General features: G+C 36.8%; 1 pseudogene; it reads right to left on the bottom strand.

Annotated features, from left to right (window-relative positions):
• Nucleotides 1–4,640: 4,640 nt before the first annotated feature.
• LOC137248681 (probable cytochrome P450 28d1) lies at nucleotides 4,641–16,007 on the bottom strand (annotated as a pseudogene).
• Between the last annotated feature and the right edge of the window lie 4,885 nt (nucleotides 16,008–20,892).

Here is a 20,892-nt window from a genome sequence, read left to right on the forward strand (position 1 = left end):
CACATTTCAACGGGCACTGGATGATATCCTCCGGCAACATATCGGTGTAAGATGTTACGTCTACATCGATGATGTAATAATATTTGGGAAAAACGAAGAGGAACACTTAAAAAATATTGAATTAGTGTTCAGAACCCTATAGAGTGCAAACATGAAAATACAGCTAGACAAGTGCGAGTTTGCCAAACAGGAAGTAGAATTCCTGGGGTACGTTGTTACCCCGGAAGGAATAAAAACAAACCCAAAAAAGGTAGAAGCCATAGTTAATATGCCTCCTCCTAAAAATCTTAAGGAACTTCGTTCGTTCCTTGGCATGGCAGGCTATTATAGAAGATTTATCCAGGACTTTGCCAAGATCGCCAAGCCACTTACGGCCATTTTGCGAGGCGAATTTGGAAATATTTCCAAAAACGCATCAAGGAAGCAATTCATTACCCTAGATCAGGAAGCATTAAATGCATTCGACAAAATAAAAAACACCCTTACTTCACCGGACATCGTTCTGTCCCATCCGAATTTTGAAAAGGACTTCGAACTGACCACGGACGCATCCGACTTCGCAATAGGCGCCGTACTGTCACAAAATAAAAAACCCGTAACATACATATCCAGAACCCTCAACAAAACTGAAGAATCTTATGCAACCAATGAGAAGCAGATGCTGGCCATTATATGGTCCTTAAGCTCCTTAAGGAACTACTTGTACGGGTCAAGAAAAGTAAATATATTTACCGACCACCAACCGCTTACATACGCTTTAAGTACAAGGAATACGAATAGCAAAATGAAACGATGGAAAGCAATCCTGGAGGAATATAATTACGAACTGAAGTATAAACCAGGGTACTCCAACTTGGTCGCAGACGCCTTATCAAGGATACCTCCCCAAATAAATTCCCTCACTCCCACAATCCACAGTGACGAGAGCTCAAGCCATAACCTCATACCATGTACAGAGGCCCCAATAAACGTTTTTAAAAATCAAATATTTTTCAAGCAAGACGAAACATCTTCATATCAATTTAAAATAATATTTCCAACAATCCATCGTCACATAATTACAGAACCCCAATATGACAATCAAATTCTCACTACGCACCTAAAACGATACCTTAACCCCTCCGTCATCAACGGAATCAACACAGATGAAAGGATAATGGGAATGATCCAAAACATCTATCCACTACATTTTAGTAACTATAAGATACGCTATACCCAAAAATTAGTTGACGACATCACCAACGAACAGGACCAGGAAAACACCATTTTAGACATCCATAAACGCGCACACAGAAATGCAGTTGAAAACAAAGTACAGATTCTGGAAAAAAGCTATTTCCCAGGAATGCTCAGCAAAATAAAAAGAATTGTAACTAATTGCACAACTTGCAAAGAAAACAAATACGAACGCCATCCCAACCAACCCAAAATTGGCGAGACGCCATTACCCACATATCCCGGACACACGGTCCACATAGACATTTTTTTAACAGAAAGTAAAGTAATTATGACTGCCCTGGACAAATTTACGAAATACGCACAAACAAGGAAGCTTGCAAGCAGGGCAATAGTAGACGTTAGAGGTCCTTTAAGAGACTTGATTTTCTATTTCGGAGTGCCAAAACTGATTGTAATCGACAACGAACCTTCATTGAATTCTAGTTCAATTAAATTTATGATGACGGACGAGTTGGGAATAGAAGTTTTTACAACACCACCATACAAAAGCCAGGCAAACGGGCAAGTAGAAAGGTTCCATTCTACTATGGTGGAAATAATGCGTTGCCTCAAAGAGAATGGAGGACACAGGAACTTTGACGAGGTCCTAGAAAGAGCTGTGTCGGAATATAATCATACTATCCATTCTGTGACTAAAAAGAGGCCAGTAGATTTATATTTCGGTAGAAACGTTACGTTTACTCCAGAAGATATAGAAAGAAGGTGGCAAAGTAACTTAGAGAAACTGGCACTTAAACAGAGAAAGGACATAGAATACCACAACAGAAAGAAACATAACGTAAAATCATATTTACCAGGTCAAATCATTTACGTCAAGAAAAACAGGAGGTTAGGGACTAAATTAAGTAAGCCATATACTAAGGAAATAGTTAAGGAGGATCGAAATAGTACAGTAATTACCGAAAAAGGACAAATGGTACACAAAAGTAGGATACGCAACTAATTAAACGATGTGTAAAACTTCTTCTTTGCAGATTTTTCATACCGCTCTGCCTAGCAGAGGTACAAATACTCGACTACTCTAACTCCCAACTTGTAACAATAGAAAAAGGGACAGCCAAACTACAGACCGGAACATTTAGAATAATACACGAAATCGACATTGACAAATACAACGAAATCCTGGAGCATATAGAACTGAAAACACAAGCAGAAGAACTCTATAAAAATCCCAATTATCCCTTCTTACCCCTTCTCATATCACAAATTAAGGCTCATCTAAATAATCTAAAAATAGAAGGAAGATCGAAAAGGTCACTAAATTTCATAGGTAGTGCGTGGAAATGGATCGCAGGAAATCCAGACCACGAGGATCATGAAATAGTTTTAAATAAATTAAATAACGTCCTTGAAAATAATAACAATCAGGTTATTATTAACAAACTAACAATAAAAAAGATAAATGAAATTACAAATATTACAAACAATATTACCAGGGAATTGCAAAATGACAAAAGCAGGGAAATAGAAGCATTTTTGAAATTGAAATACAAATTAGAAATTTTAAAGGAAGAAATCGTAAATATAGCATATGCTATTCATTGGGCGAAAGCCAATATAGTAAACTCATATATTATGTCAAGTGAAGAAGTAGACATTGCCAAACAGATTTTCGAAAAAGATAATATTCCGTTTATAAATTTGGATGAAGCTTTAGAATTTTCACAAATTAAAACAGCAACAAATGGCAAAATTATCATTTATATCATAAGTCTACCCACGGTAGAAGAACAAACTTGTAAAACAATAGACATTAGAGCAATAAAGAAAAACAATAAGATTAATAAAATAAATTTCGAATCAATACTTACCTGTGAAAGAAACCTTTATGGAATACAAAAAGAATGTAAACAATACAACTCAATTCAAATATGTTCAAAAAATAATTTGTTAGATTTAAGTAGGGACTATTGTATAAGTAATCTCCTAAACAGCCGCTTGCCGAACTGCACAGTGACCAACAGTCAACACATACCGGAAGTTGAAGCACTCTCAACAGACATCCTATTTTTGAACGACTTTAAAGGAGAAATCGTAATAAACGAAGAAACTACATCCCTTAACGGCACATTTATAATACACTACAACAACGCTACAATTATAATCAACGGGAAAAAATTTTCCAATACAGAAAAGCGCACAAGCAAGCCCCTACCCGCTGTACTTCAACCATTTTCAGAATCAAATACAACCGAAGAAATATTGTCCCTAAAAATGCTAAAGCAGATAAACATAAATAACACGAAACTAATAGAATACACAAAATCTGCAAATCATTTCAACTATGCCACTAATATCAGTATCGCACTGGTAGCTATAATCATTATTATATCCATTACAAGGTCAAGATTACCCCTCAAAAAGGTTAACCAGCAGCAGCCCATCGAACTGACAGAGGCTGCAATAGAGGGGCTAAATCAAATATTTCAAAAACCCAGCACCTCAAACGCGGACGTTTGAATTTCAGGGGGGGAGCTGTTAGCACGACGCACGCCAAATAGTAAAGCAAGAAGACACTTGTTGCACAAGCTGGTAAACAAAATTCCATAACGAAACATAACACCACGAAAATAACTAAGAAATCCAGCAAGCGGTGAGAAATGCATCGTCAACATTTCAACCAAGTCATAACATCACGAAAATAAGCAGAAATGCAGCAAGCGGTGGGAAGCGCATCGTCAAAAATTCATCGTCGCAAAGCGGCAACAACAGCGCAGTCGGTAGAGCGGCGACAAAATAAGTTAGTTGTAAGAAAATAATATTTGTAAAAGTTAGTTCTAATTCTGACATTGAGTAATAAAGGAGCCATAGCTCCCAGTAAAAACATTTTTTTTCAACTAAATAACCTTTAGTAATTTAACTTATATACATGGACCTGACAACATCAGATAAGGCGGCTCTTTGAGGGTTCCAGAGAAAAAAGTTCTTTGAAGGATTCAAGGGCCTCTTGGCGTCGGCAGTGCGTACAAGAAGAATGGTGAAAAGTTTTAGCATAGAATTTATGCGTGAGATATTTATTGCTTGAAGTACAAGCAAAAACTGATTCGGTTCTTGCTCTGCTGGATCTCAATCGTTCTGTTCATACGGCATGTAGGTGAACGCCAAATAAATTTCCGATGCTCTGGGAATCTCTTGATGGCATCTCTGTTTTAAACGGTTGAGCGTCAATTAAGTAAGTAACCCTGCTTCGCCGCATCCAGTTTCAACAGCGGTGCACCAGAGAAAAAGTTTGCTAGAGGCGCTCTCAATTTCATCGGGTGTTTTGTTGCTAACCTAATTTTGTACCTAAAATTCAGACTCACTTTCACGAGGGATTAGCTAATGCATGACTTCTAATATTACAAAACATGACTTCTAAATACATTTATCGGATTTTTATTGAAAATACAAAAAACACCCCATCAATGTACTTCTTCAAATTGAAGTTCTATATTGATATCAAGCAGCAACAGAAATGAGTCTGCAGCGATTTTGTTGTCCGAGCATGCCGCGAGTTACATGAAAATGTATAATCAACTCGGCAACAACGACCTTAGCTTCAGCCAAACCAAGTTTCATGCCTACAAAAAAAATCTTAAATAACAAGTAAGGAAGTCTAAGTTCGGATGAAACCGGACATTACATACCCAGCTGTACACTTGAAATGCTGTTGTTGTTTGTTTTGTGTGCTTAATAGTGTTACAAGGCTGCGCAATAATACATATATGTACATTTCGTTCTATTCGGAACTAATTTTCGTTTAAAAGAAGCAAAAAGGATGCAGAGGCTAACACCAATGACCATGAGCGGGTAATAATGCAGTTTTCCTTCAGATATGGGCATTTCCCTACTGTTTATTTTAAAATAAAGATATAACAGAACAATAAACATAAACACACATGTGCCATTGTACTAAAAAGCGTTATTACAAAAAAACAAGTAAGGAAGGTTAAGTTCGGGTGTAACCGAACATTACATACTCAGTTGAGAGCTATGGTGACAACATAAGGGAAAATAACCATGTAGGAAAATGAACCGAGGGAAACCCTGGAATGTGTTTGTATGACATGTGTATCAAATGAAAGGCATTAAAGAGTATTTTATGACGGAGTGGGCCATAGTTCTATAGGTGGACGCCATTAAGGGATATAGCCATAAAGGTGGATCAGAATTGACTCTAGAATGTGCTTGTACTATATGGGTATCAAATTAAAGGTATTAATGATGATTTTAAAAGGGAGTGGTGGTTGTTGTATAGGTGGTCGCCTTTTCGAGATATCGCCATAAAGGTGGACCAGGGGTGACCCTAGAATTTGTTTGTACAATATGGGTATCAAAAGAAAGGTGTTAATGAGTATTTTAAAAGGGAGTAATCCTTAGTTCCATAAGTGGACGCCGTTTCGAGATATCGCCATAAAGGTGGACCAGGGGTGACCCTAGAATTTGTTTGTACAATATGGGCATCAAACGAAAGGTGTTAATGAGTATTTTAAAAGGGAGTGGGCCTTAGTTCTATAGGTGGACGCCATTTCGAGATATCGCCATAAAGGTGGACCAGGGGTGACCCTAGAATTTGTTTGTACAATATGAGCATCAAACGAAAGGTGTTAATGAGTATTTTAAAAGGGAGTGGGCCTTAGTTCTATAGGTGGAGGCCGTTTCGAGATATCGCCATAAAGGTGGACCAGGGGTGACCCTAGAATTTGTTTGTACAATATGGGCATCAAACGAAAAGTATTAATGAGTATTTTAAAAGGGAGTGGGCCTTAGTTCTATAGGTAGACGCCGTTTCGAGATATCGCCATGAAGGTGGAGCAGGGGTGACCCTAGAATTTGTTTGTACAATAAGGGCATCAAACGAAAGGTATTAATGAGGGTTTTAAAAGGGAGTGGTGGTTGTTGTATAGGTGGTCGCCTTTTCGAGATATCGCCATAAAGGTGGACCAGGGGTGACTCTAGAATGCGTTTGTACGATATGGGTATCAAATGAAAGGTGTTAATGAGTATTTTAAAAGGGAGTAATCCTTAGTTCCATAGGTGGACGCCGTTTCGAGATATCGCCATAAAGGTGGACCAGGGGTGACTCTAGAATGCGTTTGTACGATATGGGTATCAAATGAAAGGTGTTAATGAGTATTTTAAAAGGGAGTAATCCTTAGTTCCATAGGTGGACGCCGTTTCGAGATATCGCCATAAAGGTGGACCAGGGGTGACCCTAGAATTTGTTTGTACAATATGGGCATCAAACGAAAGGTATTAATGAGGGTTTTAAAAGGGAGTGGTGGTTGTTGTATAGGTGGTCACATTTTCGAGATATCGCCATAAAGGTGGACCAGGGGTGACTCTAGAATTCGTTTGTGCAATATGGGTATCAAACGAAAGGAGTTAATGAGTATTTTAAAAGGGAGTGGGCCTTAGTTCTATAGGTGGACGCCTTTTCGAGATATCGCAATAAAGGTGGACCAGGGGTGACTTTAGACTTTGTTTGTACGATATGGCTATCAAATGAAAGGTGTTAATGAGTATTTTTAAAAGGGAGTGGGCCTTCGTTCTATAGGTGTTCGCCTTTTCGAGATATCGCCATAAAGGTGGACCAGGGGTGACTTTAGAATATGCGTGTATTAATGAGAGTTTTAAAAAGGAGTGTTGGTAGTTGTATATGTGAAGGTGTTTTCCAGATATCGACCAAAATGTGGACCAGGATGACCCAGAACATCATCTGTTGGATACCGCTAATTTATTTATATATGTAATACCTGCCAAGATTTTAAGGGTTTATTTTTTCGCCCTGCAGAACTTTTTCATTTTCTTCTACTTAATATGGTAGGTTCACAACCATTTTATAAAGTTTTTTCTAGAGTTATATTTCGCGTCAATAAAACAATCCAATTACCTTACCATGTTTCATCCCTTTTTTTCGTATTTGGTATAGAATCATGGCATTTTTTTTCATTTTTCGTAATTTTCGATATCGAAAAAGTGGCCGTGGTCATAGTCGGATTTCATTCATTTTTCATACCAAGATAAAGTGAGTTCAAGTAAGCACGTGAACTAAGTTCATTAAAGATATGTCGATTTTTGCTCAAGTTATCGTATTAACGGCCATGCGGAAGGACAGACGGACGACTGTGTATAAAAACTGGGCGTGGCATCAACCGATTTCGCCCATTTTCGCAGAAAATAGTTAACGTCATAAAATCAATGTCCCTACCAAATTTCAAAGGGATTGGTTAATTTTTGTTCGACTTATGGCGTTAAAATTTTACTTTAAAAAAATTTTTTTTTAAAAGTGGGCGTGGCCCTTCTCCACTTTTGCTAATTTTTATTAAGCGTATATACAGTAATAGGAGTAACGTTCCTGCCAAATTTCATCATGAGATCTTCAACGACTGCCAAATTACAGCTTGCAAAACTTTTAAATTACCTTCTTTTAAAAGTGGGCGGTGCCACGCCCATTGTCCAAAATGTTTCTAATTTTCTATTCTGCGTCATAAGTTCAACTAAACTACAAAGCTTCGTCGCTTTATCTGTCTTTTGTAATGAATTATCGCACTTTTTCGGTTTTTCGAAATTTTCGATATCGAAAAAGTGGGCGTGGTTATAGTCCGATATCGTTCATTTTAAATAGCGATCTGAGATGAGTGCTCAGGAACCTACGTACCAAATTTCATCAAGATACCTCAAAATTTGCTCAAGTTATCATGTTAACGGACGGACGGACGGACATGACTCAATCAAATTTTTTTTCGATCCTGATTATTTTGATATGTGGAAGTATATATCTATCTCGATTCCTTTATATATGTACAACCAACCGTTATCCAATCAAACTTAATATACTATGTGAGCTCTGCTCAACTGAGTATAAAAAGGGCGGGGCTATTAACGAAATTTTCCAACTTTTACTAGAAATAGTTTATTACTTGCATCTGTGCATTTTTACAAAATCTTTTATATAAAAGAAGGCGATTTAACCGATTTAGTCCATTTTTACTGAAAATATTTCCGGTTAAACACCAAATTTTTCGTCGAGTTATGGCTCCAGAAACGTTCGAAAATGCACTGCAAGAAAGGGGAAGTGCCACGCCCATTTTTTTAAATTTTAATTTTTTCCCATTTCTTGTTATAATGGCACAAAATACGATGGTTCAAAACTGTTTTTCGCTAAGATTTAACTTATTATTCTTGCCTACGACCCTTTCTAAAATAATTTATATAAAAGTGGGCGTGGTCCTTAACCAATCTTATCCATTTTTACCAGAAATATTTCCTGCTGTAGGGAAAATCTGTGTATCCAATTTTATTACGATCCGTTAATTTTTCTTCGAGTTATGGCTCCCGAAACAGAGAAAATTGCTTAGTCTTAAAAGGGGCGGTGCCACGCCCATTTTTTAAAATTTGAATTATTTCCTATTTATTGTTATAAATCCACTTGGGAAATGAAATAACATTAATATAAACTTCCTTTTTGCAAAGATATAGCTTATTTGTTCGTCCACGACCCTTTTAAAAATCTTTTATATAAAAGTAGGCGTGGTCCTTAACCAATTTCGTCAATTTTTCTTCAAAGCGTTCCTTATAGTAAAGGCAACCTCTCTGCCGAATTTTGTTACGATAGGTTTAACGATTTTTGATTTATGATTAATAATATTTGTAAAATTGATTTTATCACAAGTGGGCGGTACCACGCCCATTTAAAAAAATTTTTTTAATTTTTATCAAGAGTCTCAATATCAGTCCACGCGTCAAATTTCACCATTATTTTTACTAAATAATCAGGTTTTTGTGTTTTCCAAAATGTTATATATATAAAAAATGGGCGTGGTTATCATCCGATTTCGCTCATTTTCAATGCCAATCTATTCTGGGTCCAGCTAAGTTCATGTACCAAATTTGGTGAAGATATATCAATAGTTACTCAAGTTACCGTGTTAACGGACGGACGGGCGGACATGGCTGAATCAAATTTGTTTTCGATACTGATGATTTTGATATATGGAAGTCTACATTTATCTCGATTCCTTTATACCTGTACAACAATCCATTATCCAATCAAAGTTATAATAGCCTGTGTACAAGTACAGCTGGGTATAAAAAATTGCTTCAACAAGAAAACTACATCCCCCTTACCTGGACACATACGCGGACCATCACCAAAGGGCATTAAAACGCCCATTTCACGATACTTCTGTACGCCACCCAATGCCTCAGCAAATCGTTCAGGCCAAAACTCTTCCGGATTTTCAAAATAGTAAGGATCGCGATGAAATGAAGAAGTTGATATATAAACGGCTTCACCAGGACGTAAAGTTGAGACGGAATTGTCAGAGTTTTGTAATGTAATTTTCTCAGTGCAAAGCTTGAAAAGAGTTGGAAGTGGTGGAAAAAGCCTAAGAGTCTCTAATAAATATATTTTATTTATAAATAAAAAAATATTTATAGAACAATACTATTTTTTTACTTCACCTTGTAAACAGTGCTCCAAAAACGGCAGTTCATTTAGTGCATCGAAGCTCTCAGAAATGTCAGAGGAAAGTAGCTCATCTCTTAGCTTCTGTTGTACACGTGGATTGCGCGCAAGCTTAAAAAAAAAGAAAAAAGTATCAAAAATGTCAAACAGTTTAACATTAATATCAACCACTTACCAATAACAAACAGTGAGCAATCAGTATCGCTGCCGTTTCATAGCCATCAATCAATACTGTTATTGTATGTCCAGCGATTTGTATGCTATTTAAGGACTTTTTATCCCTGAGCTGTTGCAAGTGATCGATCACATCACCGCGTAGCCCACCACCCTCAGCTAATTGCTGACCTCGTGCCTTCAAAACATCGGTTAGTAGTTGTTGAAAAAATAAATCTGTAGCAACTGGAAAAAAGCGCATAGGACGTAATTTACGTAGCCATGGCCAAGCTGCAGTTCTTCCATAGTATCGTACACATTTTGTCGCTTGTAAAATCATATCTCTTGCCATACGATGCACAGGTGAGACGGATTCACGTGCGGTTTTTTGTGGTGTGGCAAAGGCACTTGCTTCGATGCCCCATATGAGTTGGACATGAATTGTGAGGTGAAACGGTTGGAGATCTAAATCAATATTCAAAATATTTAATAAGCTGATATCGCATTTAGAAGGAAAAAACGTGAGACAGAACGGCGTGAGTGCGAGGAGCTGGCTGATAGGAATAAGCGCCGAAAATTCTACAAATAGGTTTCAAAACCGGGGCAGATTCCTTCAGGAACGATAATGACGACTTGGTAACAGACGCACAGAGTGTGCTTAAGTTGTGAAAAGATCACTTCCTAGAGAGGGAGAAGACGAACCCAATACACCTATCGCCAATGATGGGAAACACGCTCCGGCACCCGACTATAACGAAGTGAGAATGGTAATATCCCTTCTAGAAAATCACAAGGCGCTAGTTTATGACGAAATACCCGCCGCGCTGTTGGTAAAGCATGCATCACCTCCTATGCAAAATATGGTGGGTTGAGGGCATGCCTCTACATTAGAAGACTCACGATAAGAGAACGACACTGCGAAAAGGAGCTGCTTGTATGCCGCTATGTCTGAATTTAAGTTCCCTGCAAAGTTAAAAAGGCTCTGCCGGATGACGTTGAGTAACACCACCTGCTTCATAAGGATTGGGAAGGACCTCTCCGAGCCATTCGAAACGAGGCTTCAGACAAGGCGACTCCCTTCCGTGCGATTTCTTTAACATAATGCTGTAGAAGATAATTCTAGCAGCAGAACTAAACCGTAATGATATAATCTATTATAAGAGCGTACAATAACTGGCGTATGCTGATGATATTGATACAATGTGCATGAGCAAGCGCGGCGAGAGTTCTGCCTTCGTAAATGAAGAAACAAAAAACTGTCTTGTGGTAAATGACGACAACACAAATTACTTGCTGTCGACCAAGAAAGAATTGGCGCATCGCGCCCTGGCGGCCACGTCACTGTTGACGGATAGAAACTCGAGACTGTGAAGGATTTCATGTCTTTGGGAACCAGCATTTGCTGTTAATGCAATGTCAGGTTATAAATCAAACGGGGAATATTTCTTGCCAACAAGTGCTACTTTGGACTGGGTAGGCAATTGAAAAGTAAAGTCTTCTCACGACGACAAAAATCACTCCCTTCAAGTCGCTCATCATACCTATCTTAATGTATCGCTCGGAGTGTTCAAGAGAAAAGTTCTCCGAAAGGTTTATGGTCCTGTCTGTGATGCTCACAGCGAGTATCGAAGGAGGTATAGTGATGAGCTCTATAAGACGATAGACGACGCAGATATGACGACAGTGCAGCGAATAAAACCCCAAAGGCTGTGCTGTCTTGGTCATGTTATGTGAATGGAGGAAGACGCTCCGGTCAATGAAAGTATTTCAGTCGACACCGTAGTTTTGTCAACTGTCCCGTACCGTGGTTAACTTGCCTATTTTAAAAGAATCTCAGAAGTATATATATCTCACTCTCCATTCTCCCTCTTTTATCCTCTTCCAATTTCTGCCCACTCTCTATCCTTTATGCTACTTCTTCTTTACTCTCATACCATCCTCATATACTTTATCTTCCTTTTTCTCTTCTTTGGACTCTCATTTCCTCGGTTTGTTTTTCTATAAGTGGGGTTTTTCGATTACACCGGTCCCTGATAGGCAAATCTGACCAGAAAATAGACTTGTTAAGATTATTATCTTCTTATGTACATGATTTCAAAAAAATTGTGCAACATATACGATTTTTCAGAAAATATTGTTCACTTATCAATTTCTCAGAAAAAAGGCCTTCTATATACCTAGCAAAAATTTACAAAATCTTAAGCCAATGACGCCGTGAGGCATTTTTTTGTCCTAACTTTCAAAAAGTTTAACTGCTCACTCTTATTCTCCTCTCTACTTGTCTGCTCTACTTCCTCTCTCATTTCTTCTTCCTCTTAATTTTTCCTCTCAATATTCTTAGATATCTCTCATTCTCTTGCTCTCTTTTTCTCCTCTCTCCTTCTCTATTTCAACTTCCTCTCTCATCACATCAACATCTTTCTTTTTTCTTTCACTATCCTAGCATTTTTCCTCTCCTATTCCTGTAACTACTTATACTCCTCTTTATCCCACGGCAACTGTATAGGATTACACATATCTTAAAAGTTGTTAGATACATACCTCTTTGGCATCTACTTTGATATATTCAACAACTTTTTGAGCGCTATCACGCATTGCAGCGTAAAAGGTACGAATCTAAGCTTAAACGAAATAATATACTTAAATTGTAATTTCATGAACCTGAATTTCATTACCGTAATACCTTATTAATGGTTAATGCTGGCACTAGCTCGGATCTTCGAGCCTTCCAATCTTCACCAATTGAAACAAAAGGACTGCAAAGCCGTATTTGTTCCACCGTTCCGTTAGTCTAAAAGAAAACCAATAGTTAATGACTTTAATACAAACTACTAGGGTGAGTAGAGTTTTTAACGAAAATTGAGAGCAAATTACACTAAGCGACTAAGGAAAACAGTGGTACTATACTAATAAATTGAAAACAGCATAATTTAGAATATGAGATTACGATAAACACCTCTGGATTTAATTACAAAAAATATTTAGGGTAATAGAGAAAATGCTTTACAACCAAGGTCGTTGTCACTCCTTTTATATTGCTGTTAAAAGTAATTATTCCGACTTAAAGCGATGGCACAATCGATAGTTTTATTTTTGGAAAACCACCGAAATTTTTTTTAGTTTTTTTTGAAGGTAGATAGTTTGGTTCGTAAGTTTTGCAGATCAAGATCTTTAATTATACATTTGACATATGTAAATTATTGTATTTCTCGCAATATATTTCTTCTTCTAAGTTTTGTTAGCATTGGCCGATCCGCACCAAATTTTGACAGCATTAAATTAATGGTACGTGTTGATTTAGAAACGTATTTTGGAGAATTTTTTTTGCTGATGTAACCGAAAAACACTCCCCAACTTTGGAGTCTTCTCACTTTATTTATCAGGTATATTTTGGAGGCGTCCAGAAGGTGAGACGAAGGTTCAAGACTTCAGTTTAAATATTAAATCATCTATTATAAAATTATCGGCTTTGAGTTTTACATACGAATATCTCCATAACAAAATCACAGGTTTAACAACCGTGCAACACCCGTTAATCGTCTTCAAAGGGAACAAAAATCCATATATGTGATGGTTTTGAAAACTATCGATAGTATTTATCAAACTATCGAAAATATCGTTATCGACAGTTTGGCAGCTCTATTCTGGCTAATGGCGATATCAGCCCAAAGAAAAATTTGTACCCCAATGCGATGTAAAATTCCATAATTTTTCACATTCGTTGTCTTCTTATACGTTCATTCATATTTATTGAACTTTCACAAGCTAGTCGGATCAAATTTTACCCATTTCAGTAAGAAAATTGCATTTCCCAAAAAATTTGTGGCTTATATTTTGAATAATTTTATGAAGTTTAGAAAGTAAAAGGGATCCAAATATTTTGGGCTCATCGACTTGCGATTCTTCTAGCTTAAGGCTTGTACATATTTTTATTCATCGGGTCAAACTTCACCCATTATAAACAAGTTATTGTTTTTGTCTTGCTGGGCAGTACACTTTGCTTAACAATCTTATGAAGAATTTTCGCTTTCTTCAAAGTATATAATACAACATTCTTATACGTTGGACTAATATTAAATCATTAATTTAGTAATGGGGTCAAGTTTGGTCTGAAGAACTTTAATGAGGTTAATTTTGAAGAACTTATGAAGCTAAAATATATATTCTGATCACAAACTTGAACTCATGATAAATTCGAATAAAAGGCAAAACAAAAATTGGAACAGGGGAGGATTGGAAACACGTTATTTCCAACCTCCCAATATATGAAGAGCTGCGTTGATTGAAACCTTCATGCATTCCGACAGCATTATTACAAAAACTAGTTGCTGACTCCGGAGTTGATGTAGTGGGTGATTGGAAACGCGTCCTTTTCAACCTCCCTTAAAAGAGTGGTTCCCAGACTCAATTCGGATTCCAACACCATATTCAATAAAATAAAGTAATTAATTGTAATAATGAAATATATTTAGAAGTTTAAGTTCTTGGCTTAAACAGCCGTAATAATAAATAAATTAATTAAATCCTAAGATATGTCATCCTTAATCCAAACATACACACATATAACATCTTACCCATGATGATTCATTATTGTGAAAATGTTTAAAATGTTTTGTTAAAATTTGCACAGCCAAAGACGGATCACAAATAAAGAGCTTTGGCGTTCTAGCAGAAAAAATTCCAACGAATTTTTCTATTGATTTATAACGACTAGAATTTAGAAAGAGGTATTATGAAAATTTTATAACAAACATGTTCACATTAATTTACAGATAAATTTCGTGCAATTCCTCGATAAGTTTGCATTCTCGAGCACTGGATTTAATAAAAGTTCCCACAAGTAGACTTGGTTTGGGGCCTTTAATACCACGTTTACGCCAGTAATTGAAATGCCAGCGCAAATATAAAACCAATAGACCAAACACGCCGTCAGCGCTGACATTGGAAATCCTGACAATTTTTCAAAGCCAAACAATCTGTACTGATTACTAAATTAAAAGTTTAGTCATATGTTTTATATGATTGTCTGATAATAATTAAAAGTGCTGATAAAGCAAAACATTTGCCGAATTAGTTCAGCAATCAAAATTAGCAAATTTGCCAAATTCAAGATAAAATATTGTATGCCCCGCAACAGTCAGCAATTGGTTATGGTTTCTAAATTAGTTCTGTTGTTCATAAGTAGTATATATGTATATTAGGGCGGGTCAAATTGTATGGGGAAAAAAACTTCAGGTGCATATCAGTTTCTGAATCTATGGGTCATACTGAGTAATATTGTCCATGAGACCATAGGTCTGAAATGAATTTCGAGCCTCCCTAGTTTATGTAGATAATTTTATATCCCAATCCGAATTCGAATTTGACATTTATTTTCATGTATTTTGTTTGTGAGAGCCGCTATTCGGATTGGGATATAAAATTTTCTAACAAAATTAGGGAGACTCGAAATTCATTTCAGACTATGGTCCCATGGATAATATTACTCAGTATGACCCATAGATTCAGAAACTGATATGCACCTGAAGTTTTTTTTCCATACAATTTGACCCGCCCTAATGTATAAGTCTAAAATTTTGAAGTCAGTCAACGCTTCCCGTAAAACGACTAAGTAAAAACTAAAAAACGCGGATTAAACTATACAATATTATTCCAACACGGAACAAAAGTACATAGAAACATAAAGCAAAACTTCAAAAAAACGTTGCAACACTTTGTCAAATTCCTTTAAAATGGTCGCTTGGTATTTATCCAACAGTTGCTCAAGTGTCTTTAGAATACAGGGTGATCCAAACTTGCATATCTATATATTTACTCATATTCCCGGTACCAAGCTTAGATTAGGTTTAACTGGCTGGACCTCACATATACTGAATAAGTCCATAGTATTGCTCAACGACCAAACTGAAAAACCAAGACCTATGTTATAAAATAGCTCTGTCCTTTTGGCAAATACTAGAATCTTTCTAGAAACTTTGGCACTTGCTGCTTATAGATCTGATAGCTGTGCTACTCCTAATTTCTGGAAATCATAAGCCTACAGTACCCTCTTGTCAATTATAAGCGCAACTGTATTAGTATAAAGCTGCACATAATCTTCAATACTTTGCAGTCCGGTGCTTGGTTCCACACCTTTCCAGCTTGATCGATCATGTGCAGCCCTCATATTCTTTTAATCTCGCCCAATATGATTGGAATGTCCACGTAACTTCGAGCGATGAGCCCTGTTCAGCTAGCTCATCCTATTTTTCATTTTCATATGCAAAGGGACCTATTATTAATGTCTATTTCTTCATGTATCGATTTCTTTCATGGATTGCTTACGCTCTGATATACTTTTAGATGTTGTGCTATGAGAAATCATAACCTCAATCGCTGCTTGGCTGTCAATGTAAAAATTGACAGGGGTGCAATTACGGCTACTACTTCCCCCGAAAATACTACAGTGATCTGGCAGTTTGTAGGATTTCCTTATTTTCGGAGCTGCGTAGTGTACCGCAGAGCCTACTACTTCCATTACTTTGGAACCATTGGTATGCTCGCGTATCGACTCGTCTGCCATTTGAGTTGCGCGAATTTTCCACCTCCATTGTGGCTCTAAGAGCACAATATTTGACGATGCTATACTGGTAAGACCGTATGGCTGCACTCAAGCTGCTCCGAGGCATTTAGTCTCGTTTCAGTCGTTAACGCTTTGTCTTTTGCCACAAGGTCAACAGGTGGAATGTCATAGTTCAGATTTATGAACTGTTCTGCCGCCCTAATAAAGAATGTGGGTATCTGAACTTTTTTCGAAAATTTGTGTTCGGGAATAAATTCGAGGGATATATTCAGAATCAGCTTTGCTAAGTACGGGATCAGTTCTGTATTATTTACAGAATATTTCTGAAAAAATGTTGGACTCAACTTGAAATTCCTTCAATACAATTTTCGGGTATCGTTCTGGAATTTTTTCGAAATTAACTTGGGATAGCTTACGGGATCAATTCAAGAAAAAATTTTCAGTTATTACGAAAATAATGTAAAATTGCTGACGTTTACCGATAACATATGTATGAATGTAGCCTCAACCGAATGAAAACTTGGGTTAAGCGCGATATTCGCATTGCAAAGAAATGAAAAATCCACTTATCGAAAAAATTCATACGCTTTCTGTAACCTATTTCTAAAATTTCTTAGCAAACTTGTACAGGGGAGCCTTGGTTTTGCCACGAAATATATTGAGCAATACCAGGGATAAAAGTCACTGTATTTACGAGTTCTTTTAATGGAATTTGCAATTCTTTTGTCTAACAGGGAAGTAACGTTCATAGAGAATTAAGAGATAAAAGAAGTCTCAACATTACTTGGCCACTATTTTTCACACAAGAAATATATACGAAATGATTATTGAGCGTTTTCCTATGATGTGGATATCGCGTTTTACCCTATATATATTTCTGTTGCAAGAAGGTTGTCTATGAAATTAGCCGGCATCGACAAGTAAGCACGCCTACCATATGTACAAGTTTCAGCACATTCATGGGGCGCTGGCAGAGTATACCTAACTAAAAAGTAAAGAAAATGCCACATTCATGAAGTACATCAACACTCACATCACTTTTCCATGCAAAACGTTATGGCCTCGTCAGAATGAATTGTCTCGTGTTCATAAGTTTTGATGCAGAATCGAACGTCGTTACAATCGCGCCAAATGTTGTGTTTGTAAATATAAACAGAACTTCAGACTTAGCAGTTTTAACCTATGTATTTCGACCTGTCCAATTCACATGCACAATTTTGCGAAGCATTGCTTGAACTATCTAATTATACAAGAAAAATACTTGCTAACATATCTCCTCTTCATTTGTTAAAATGCAGTTATTAATTGTGAAAAATAATTTCACTTGCAAAGTCTGAAAGCACCCTTAACAAAAACAAATGTCAAACTCTTCTTCTTATGCCTGCCTTATATGTAGCACAAGTTAAGAGCTGGCGACTTGTGTATGACAGATGGCGCTGGCGTCGCTCAATTTGCCATTCTCCATAAAAATACATGCAATCTACTAATCATTCAGTGATCGATGCTGCATTATAAATCGTATATGCCGGGCCTTTATGTTTATCTTTTCAGAATAGCAGTAATTCCTTAACCTTCACCTTAGTAATAGTTCGAATGCACACATGCATACTAAGCGTTGAAATATGTATTTAAATTTGTAAGGGAAAAATAATGGGGGCAAATGTATCCCAATGAACAATAGGACAAATATTTGGGTAAACATGTTCTTGTATGTATTTTCTTTTTGCAATTCTCTGGGTTTTATATCAAAATGGTACTCGGAAAAACAACGTAATGCCAAAGCAAATTGTGACGGAAACAAAATTGGCTATTTGCCCGGAAATTTAGGTGAGATAGGTAGAGGGAGTGGAAGAGGGATTAAGAGTGGGAACGGAAATGAGAGTGGCAGTGGGAAAGTGAAAGGGAGGGGAGGTGGGAATGGGTTTGGGAGTGAGAACTAGAATGAGTGAAGATAAAGGTAATAAAGAAAGGATAGGAATAAGAAATGGAAACAAAAATTGTTAAGTTGTAGTCTATTCAATGATATAGAGAGAGGTAGAGGGAAGGGAGCTTCCCTTTTCAAATATGGGACAGGAGAACGTCTGCAGGGTACGATAGTATTAGATAAATATCATTATCGAAGCAGTGAGTTGAAATTTATTGATACATTGAGTGCTTCCAACGTGACTTGTCCCACCCGTCACAAGCTAAAATGAGCCTACATATATTTTTTTTTTTTTTTTTTTGTAAAATATACAAGCTGGAATGAATTTCAAATCATATCTAAGATTTTCACTTAAATATTTGGTACAGCGATGAGAAGTAATCCAGTTACATAAGCGGGTGATTTCGTAGTACAACCGAACACTCTAGAATCTAGATAATGGTCATTCCTTGTTGTATATTTCATTAGTTTTGCATCAAACAAAGTATCACTTTTGAGTAATACATTTTCAAAATTTCTGAAGAAGAAACGATAAACAACATTAAATAAATATGAGTCAAAGTCGAGTCAAAATATTACACCCTTCACTTTTCAATACCATATAACTTTCTTATTGATATTAGATTTTAATACTCGTAAAACTACCATTAAAGTTGTCCTCACATCATACAAATGGCCCACCCTAATATTGATAAAAGATTTCAATGCAGTAAATGCTGGAGTAGGAACTAAGATAAGTTCGTTAGTGTATATGAACAATTATCTATAAAAGGTGTTTGGTTAAGTTGGACACCCACTTCGAGAACCGTTGATTTGATGTCCTATGAAAGACAAATACGTTTCATAATTCGCAAGGGCTACTATCACAGGCCGTTGTTTGCGTCGAGGACTAGCAAATTTCGTTTGTTTATGTCAAAGACTCAATGCTAGTCTTACAGGCACGTTGACATAATGTTTAGTTTTTCAGGCGAATAGATTTTGAAACGTATTACTATTCAACGTGAATATGAACTATTATCGTTTTTCTTTGAAACGTATTACTATTCAACGTTAATATGAACTATTATCGTTTTTCTTTGAAACGTATTACTATTCAACGTTAATATGAACTATTATCGTTTTTCTTTGGATCCGTACGTATGTATGTGATGGTGTATATCTGAGCGACTGATTTACCTAACCCCTAAACAGCAGCACCCTTTATTATTTGCCTCAAAGATGAAAAGATTGACGTACTGTATTATCACTACGGAACTTTCGTTGTTCTCCACTTATTTATATGCAAAAAGTGTTGTCTTTGCAAACAACTTACAATTTACAAATCAAAAGTATGCCAACTGCGCTTCTGATTATTACATAGCCTATGTTAATAATATCAAGTGGTGTATACATTCTAGGGCTTTCGGTTGAATCTGGAACAGAAGCGATATTTTCGAAAGTCGGAAAATCGAAAATTTGACTTTTTGCGAGATTTTCGAATATCAAAATATGCATTGGCGGTATTGTTTACAGAGTTATCGGCTTCTTCTTGAAATTCTCTCTTGAGTTCGAGAAAAATCGTAAGCTGTACATATCGACTGCTGAGTGGAATATCACTCTATCTCGGCTGCGGGTTCAAAAACGCCTATCTCAGAAAATATTTGAAAACGTCCAATTTCAGGATTTTGTTTCAAAAACGCCCTATCTCAGAATTTGGTTGAAGGACGCCATAGTTGCGCAGATAGATCATTTCGAAGATTGCTAACCCATCATCAACAGTACGTTTTAGGCCCGCTGGGATAACTATTTAGCTAGAGGTTTTGTGCTCGAATTCGAACCATGAGCAATATTTTTGGAAACACCCAATTTCCAATTTCCGTATTCAACCCTGACAGTGGCGCAAGCACGGATCAAAAAGTCGGGTCTGAATCACTGTCTGTAGTCCATTGCCAGATGCCTTTTTTGCGCAGTTGAAGAGACCTTGTCTTATCTATCTACACGGCACTCACCTTAATTAATTAATTGCTCACCTTATGTGTTCCTTAAGGGCAAACCGACAATACTACCCGAAACTAAATTATAGGTGTAATACTTTTTTTAACCTCACTGTTTCTTACTTTCACTGTTTTCAATACATTTTCAAAGCGTATGCCACTCTGCACAAAAAACGTTATATATAAACGCACCATGCGAAACTGGGTATCGAGCTACAGCTTTAATGAATACCTGCGAACTTGTGCAAATCGGATGCAACAGGGCTTAAATAAGTGCGCTAAACGTACGAATTTCGATTAAGCAATAAAGGTCTCCCATTTCGTAGAACGTCAGAATGCTACAAATGCCAGTTAAAAGCGCTGCGAAGGGATTGAATAAGAACAAGTTAGCACCGTCCCTTAATACTATAGTTCTACTTTGGAACTAGTGTGAATCGCACTTTTTATTGGGTTATGCACCGAGGTCCACAATATAAATAGACATTGTCATATACTCACTTATGTACAATCTACGTAGTAGTTATTTACATTTACAAATTGTAGTTTCTATAGGTATGCTAAAAATAATTTCCAGTTGATTTCGCTGCAATAT

Source organism: Eurosta solidaginis, chromosome 4 (assembly GCF_040869045.1).
Source record: "Eurosta solidaginis isolate ZX-2024a chromosome 4, ASM4086904v1, whole genome shotgun sequence".
Classification (NCBI taxonomy): Eukaryota; Metazoa; Arthropoda; class Insecta; order Diptera; family Tephritidae; genus Eurosta; species Eurosta solidaginis.